This window comes from Felis catus, chromosome D1, assembly GCF_018350175.1.
Source record: "Felis catus isolate Fca126 chromosome D1, F.catus_Fca126_mat1.0, whole genome shotgun sequence".
Classification (NCBI taxonomy): Eukaryota; Metazoa; Chordata; class Mammalia; order Carnivora; family Felidae; genus Felis; species Felis catus.
The window spans coordinates 70,205,426-70,212,194 of record NC_058377.1 but is presented as its reverse complement, the minus strand read 5'-3'; the positions used below and the strand labels follow the sequence as shown (position 1 = coordinate 70,212,194).

General features: G+C 43.1%; 1 long non-coding RNA gene across 1 annotated transcript; it reads right to left on the bottom strand.

Moving 5' to 3' along the window:
• Positions 1–3,821: 3,821 nt before the first annotated feature.
• Positions 3,822–6,769, bottom strand: LOC123380279. The gene is made up of 2 exons (XR_006585805.1): positions 6,621–6,769; positions 3,822–5,677 (listed from the first exon to the last, which is right to left on the bottom strand). It is a non-coding gene; the product is annotated as an uncharacterized LOC123380279 (long non-coding RNA).

The window sequence follows — 6,769 nt, the reverse complement described above, 5'->3', positions numbered from 1 at the left end:
ATAATTAAAAATGCATCAAAACTGCTATAAATATAATAATCAAAACCACATAATCGCTATAAATATAATAATTATAAATACTTAATAACATATGATATAATAGTGTACTTACAATTCTTATAACTTTAATTCTTATTATCCAAGTACTAACCTAGGCAGTTTCCAGAGGTACATATTATTTTTTTTAAGTTTTTTTTTTTTTTAATTTTTTTTTCAACATTTATTTATTTTTGGGACAGAGAGAGACAGAGCATGAACGGGGGAAGGGCAGAAAGAGAGGGAGACACAGAATCCGAAACAGGCTCCAGGCTCTGAGCCATCAGCCCAGAGCCCGACGCGGGGCTCGAACTCACGGACCGCGAGATCATGACCTGGCTGAAGTCGGACGCTTAACCGACTGCGCCACCCAGGCGCCCCTAAGTTTTTTTTTTTTAACGTTTATTTAATTTTGAGACAGAGAGAGAGAGAGAGAGCATGAACAGGGGAGGGTCGGAGAAAGAGGGAGACACAGAATCTGAAACAGGCTCCAGGCTCTGAGCTGTCAGCACAGAGCCCGATGCGGGGCTCAAACTCACAGACCGCGAGATCATGACCTGAGCCGAAGTCGGACGCTTAATCGACTGAGCCACCCAGGCGCCCCCTAGAGGTACATATTAATATATTTATGCTAATAAAGCAGCAGGATAGTGAGTGGAGTAGAGTGTATAAAACTAGACACGTGTGGGAATGAGTCCTAGATTTGCTGTGTGCTACCTATGTTAGTTAAATACCTCGAGATTTAATTTTCTCATTTTTTAAGTCAGGATTAAAATAACTGGCTAACAGAAAGTATATAAGAATTAAGTAGCCAAGACAAAAGCCCTTGGCAAGTGGGAGTTGAAGAACTAATATTCAGTGAGCGTTACTATGCCAGGCCATGTGTCTCATTGAGACATGTGTCTCATTTTAATCCTGACAAAACCCTGTGGGGTTGGTGTTCTGCCCATTTGAAAGATGAGGCAATAGGAGGTGTTCTACCCGTTTTACAGAAGCCTAGAGAGCGATGTGACTTATGTCACCTTGGAAGTGACAGAGTTAAAATCTGAACCCAAATCCCTCCCCATACTAGCACGTACTAGCTTTCAGTAACTTTATTCATCCACCCTTTAAAAATTATTGTAATACTTTATTCCATCTTTATTTCTCCCACTTGTTACCTGAAATTACTACTGGCTTCCTCTCTACCCTGTGAACTCCTGGAGCCTCCTCTTGCCTCTATTCCCACGGTACTCTCCCATATTCTCTAGCACGCCTACCCCGCCCCCTCCAAGGCCCGCCCCCAAGCACATGGTACACCTTACAGAACGTGCATGCCTTTCCTAGCCCACCTCCTCACCTCTGTACCAGTCCTCTGGGGCACAGCGAGGGACTCAGGCCCCCCTCCGGCCTGCTCTGTTCCCACCCTGCCCCCACAACCAATCCCATATGCAGAAGTGCTTGGCCCAGTGGCAGCCCCATATCCCAGGGCTTGGTGTCAGCCTCCCAGTGCTGTCCCTTGGACTCTAAGTTGTGCCCCCCCAGACTCTGCTACCTCCAAACCTATCTTCTGCTCACCTCTCTGGTGCTTTCTCTGCACCCCTAGTCTGCCCCCAGGGTGGAGGGGAAGACATGGTCTTAATGCTGTGATGAACTACTTTTTCACCCCTCTGGTCCTTGGGTTCCCCCATCTATCTATGCCTCTGGCCAGAGCTCCAGCGCTAACCTTCAGAACGTTCCACTTAAGATGATATTTTTGTGGCTTTCATTTCAGGCCCAGTGAAGTGAACACCCTACAGGGGAGACCTGGTGCAGAAGTGGGGAGGTCAGCCGGGAGAGATGCCTGCACTTCAACTCTGATCCTACTGATGAACATTTTGTGTTTCGGATCCAATAGTTACACGGCCTTTATCTTCAGATGGAATCCATTTCAGCAGTACTTAATGGGTGCCAACTTTGTGCCCAGCTTGTGCAAGGCACTGGGACTACAGTGACTAAAAAGATCCAGTCCTTGTTCTCAGGGAGCTCTCATCCAACTGATCCATATTCAGTTGGCTCAAGTTCATGGTGGTGCTAATCTTCCTGTTATACATAATTATATTCTATGTATAGTTTTTTTATTAAAAAAAATCCACCGGAGAGCCATGCCACCTGTGCGGATTATCTCTTATAGCATTTAGCTCAGTGCCAGGGGTCTGAAGGCAATTAATGTAAGCTCTTTGATGATATTGAATTTCCTGGAAGCTTCAGGCATTTTCTTTCAGTCATCCTAGTTAGTGTCTTAATGTGATAATAGGTTGATTGATTTTTATGTGAGTCTTAATCACCCATCAGATGCTCAGCTTGAAATTCAATTCCAGCTCCACCAACCATATGACCTTGGGCAGGTTGCTTAACCTTTTTGAACCTCAGTTTCCTCATCTGTTAAAATAGGAACAATAAAACCTCCCACACAGGCTTGATGTGGTAATTTAATTAAATAGAATTCCAGCCAGAAGGTTACATACACCTCTAACATGCTATTCAGTTAGCATTTTTCTTTTTACTTTTCTTTTCTTTTCTCTTTTTTCTTTTCTTTTCTTCTTCTTTCTTTTTTTTTTTTTTTTTTTTTTGGCACATACTATGGTCTGGATTCTGTGCTAGGTCATGGGAATATTAAGAGAAGAACACATAGTCTCTGTCCCCCCCCAAAATCCACAATCTGATGGGCGGAGACAGATGTAAGCAAATAATTATGATACATATAGATCTCTAAGAGAGGTTCTTTAGAGGCAGTGAGGAGAGAGGGAATAAATATTTATTAAGCATTAACGATGTAAGTGTGAGTGATCCTTAGGAGAGTCAGTGTGGTGTGTATTTGTATGTGTGTATCCATAAACTCATACACGTTTTGGACTTTGCCTTCTCCATGGCTGGGCTCCCTGGATGTCTGACTTTCCTATAACAAGTACCAGGAAGCCAGTCTTGATTCTTCCCTCCTGAGCAACCTTGTGCGCAAGAACAGCAGGGAATGCTGATGGCCACTTAACACATTCTGAAACCATCAGCCAAATCTGGGGCCGGATAAATATGCAAAGAAGGGCTCCCTGTTGACCATTCCCCTGAATGCTTTTCCCAGCCCTGCTGTCTCCTGCTGCCCAGTAACCCGTTGCCGTGGGAGACAAGTGTACTTAGTGTGACAAGTCACACCACACCCTGAGCCTCCCCAATCCCATGTCAGCCTGATCCCAATGCAACAGCAACTCCCCCAAGATACTGAGGACAGAATGCATTTCTGTTTAAAGGCATCACACATTTCTATGAGATCTTCCCTTGCATAATGGCATATAGCCTTTTTTCCCCTCCTGGCAGGAGCCTGCAGAGGAATGGATCTTGCCTGGCTGACACCTCCATGGATGCCTGGGGTGATTCCTTGCTGCTGCCCCGATCTCCTGGATGTAAGGTTCCCGACCCACCCGAAAACAAGCCTGGATGGGCCCCTTTCTTGATGAGACAAGGAACACTTACAGAATACAAATAGCGACCCTGCATTAGGCTCTCCAGCAACATATAGAGATGGAAGGAGGAGAGATAAGCTGAAGCCCGCTTTTAAGACTCCGGTTGTTAATATCAATGGACAGAATTCGGGTAAAGGGAGGCAAACAGCTTAGCTTCTCTGGTTTAGCCTGACTTTTTTTTCCTTTCTTGCAGAGACAAATTGCAACATTTGGCAGTCCGTATACATCACATGCCCTTGTAATGTTTCGCTTATAGAGCTTATTATGAGTAATAACAAGAGGTGATATTTATTGAACAGTAACTGCATGTCAAACACCTGGTATATGTTTATTTCACTTCATGCTTACAGCCACTCTATGAAGTAGGTCACTGGATTAGGTTCTCTTTACAGATTAGGCATTTGAGGCTTAAAAAGTGTGATTCTTTTGCCCAAGGTCACACTGTAAATGGGGGAGGCAGCATGCAAACCTAGGATGTCGAACTTCAGATGACACTTAAGTCTTGCATATTATTGTTGCTAGAGACGGAGCGTGGAAGAATGGTAAGTTGATAAAGACCACCCGGTTTTGCCGCTTGGCACCCGCATGGCCTTGGGCAGGTTACTTAAGTTCTGTATAAAATGAGGGTAACCATAGTACCTACCTCATACAGTGGTGGTGGTAGTCAAGGATTTAATACAGATAAAACATTGAGAATCGTGCTTGGCACAAAGCAAAGATCCAGTATAAGTTAGTTACTTTTATAAATAACAAGCCCTAGATTAGGGGGCTCATCTTAGGAGGCTCACAGCGTAGAGCAAAGCACATAATAGAAATCGATTCAACATTATTGGGATAAATTGGGAGATTAAATATTCTAGAAGCCAGTTATAATTAAAATTTATAAGTGCTCTATTACTTACAAAATGCTGTCATTTCGTTTAATCTGGTGTAAGGTTTGTGTTTGAGTTAAAAAAGAAGGAAAATTTGATCCAGCCATTTGACTCCTGGGTATGTACTCATGAGAAATGAAAACACGTGTCCACATAAGACCTCGTGCGTGATTGTTATTGAAGCATTACTCGTAATAGCCAAAAGGTGGAAACGACCCAGCCGTCCGTATCAATGGATGGATGAATAAACAAAAGGTGGTATAGCCACAAAATGGAATATTACTCAGCCGTAAAAAGGAACGAAGTGCTAATAAATGCTACTGTACGAAGGAACGAACCTTGAAAACATCATGCTAGGTGAAAGAACCAGTCATAAAGGACCACATACTACAAAATTCCATTTATATGAAGTGTCCAGAAAAGGCAAACCAATAGAGACAGAAAGTAAATAGGTAGATGAGGGTATATCGGGGACAGAGGTAACTAAAGGGTATGGGGTTTCTTTGGGGGGTAATAAAAATGTTCTAAAATTCATTGTGGTGATAGTTGCACAACTCTATGAAAAGACAGAACTATTGAGCTATACATTTCGAATGGGTGAAATATAGAGTATGTGAATTCTACCTTAACAAATAAAGCTATCACCAAAAAAAAAAAAAAAAAAAAAGAAAAGAAAAAGAAAGTGATGTGTTTCCAAATCAGAAGCTCAACACCAGTGAGTTCACGATCTTCCCAGATTTCTCGCTCTGCCCTCACACTGACTCGGGGAGCCTCGGCCACCTGCACAGCACACATCCTTGCCAAGGCTGAACACGGGGGGATGAAAAGACCAACTGCCTGTCATTGTTCAAGATGAAGTGGGAAAAAATTAATTCATGGTTAGTCTTCTGTTCTAGTCCAGTTGCCCTTCAAATGTTTCCTTTTAATTTTGCCTCCTGTCTAGCTCTGCTGGGCAGGACGAAAGGCTAGTGGGCTGGTCGATCCAATACAGAAATGCAAGCTGCAGCAACAGGCTGGTCTTTCTCAAAATTAAATGCAAGCTCCAAGGCTGGAAATCAAGGCTGCAAAGCCCAAATACCAAGTCTATTAATCATTTGCAAGTCACTTCCCTCCTCACGATCTTGTCTCAGAAACAAATAAGCTCGATGTTCTGGCATACTCACTGCATCCTTTGTTTTAATGATGTTTTTCAAAACTTAAGCAAATTGCTGATGGAAAGGAGTGAAGTCAGGATTCTAATTAAGCTGCCCCAGTTTGAAAAGTTGTAGAAGATTGCCAACAGGATTCCAAGACCTGCAGGTATTTAAAAGTAAAAACAGAGGAGAAATGAGGCTTGCAACTCATGAGAGTAGCTGTGAAGGTGTGTAATTATGACTGAGACTGAAATATAATCTGATCACTTGGAAATCTTGTTCTTTGCTCTACTTTTCACCAATGATGCTATATATATACACATACTCACCAGGGAAATTCCTTAGGCAGAGGCAAAAAAGAAAAATAACACTTTGCCTTTTCTTGACAACTGTTAGTACTATTAATTCAAACTCAAATAACTATTTATTTAGGTGGTGATACTGCGAAGACATGCAAACTGTGCTGGTTTCACTAAATGATGAGCGCTGATCTTTGCTGCGTGTTCTCGGATCCTCACATGTCTTATATCATTTAATCCCCATAGCTACCCCATGAGGTAGGCATCGTTTATCGTCATTATCATCATCATCATCATCATCGTCCTGTTTTGCAGATGAAGAAAGTAAGGCACAGAGACGTTAAGCAGCCTGCCCCAGGTTGCACAGCTAGCGTAAATAATAGAACTGAGACCTGACCCTGTCTGACAACAGAGCCCTGTTCTTAATCACTATCATATTCTCTCTCTCACTAAATTTCCAGCTCTTAATTTTACTCTTGGTGCTTCCGCTTGGAGGAGTTGAACATGGTAGAACATTGGAAAGAATTGTACACAATAATCTCATTTAATGTACGTTGCCATTTTCTTTACAGAATACGTGTGTGTGGAGTACCTTCTGTACGCAAGTGGTCACCTTAGCCCTCCCTGCGGAAATACATGGTTCAGAAACTTTGCAGATGCTATTCCCTTCCCTACGTGCTGTGCCCTCCCCCACTCCCCACGCTCCCTAGCTAACGGCAGCAATCTTCAGATGTCAACTTAAGGTATCGCTTCCCAGATGAGCTTTCCTTGACCTGCCCTTCACTCATCCCTCTGTTCACTTACCTTCCTACACTTTTCCTCTGTAGCATTTTCTAAGCTCCCAAATGTGGAACAAGCTGTTAAATGGCTGGCTGTCTCCCCTGCTAGAATACAAGTTCCGTGAGAACAGAGCCAGGGCCTGTCTGGTCCACTACTCTCTCCTGTGCCTGGCA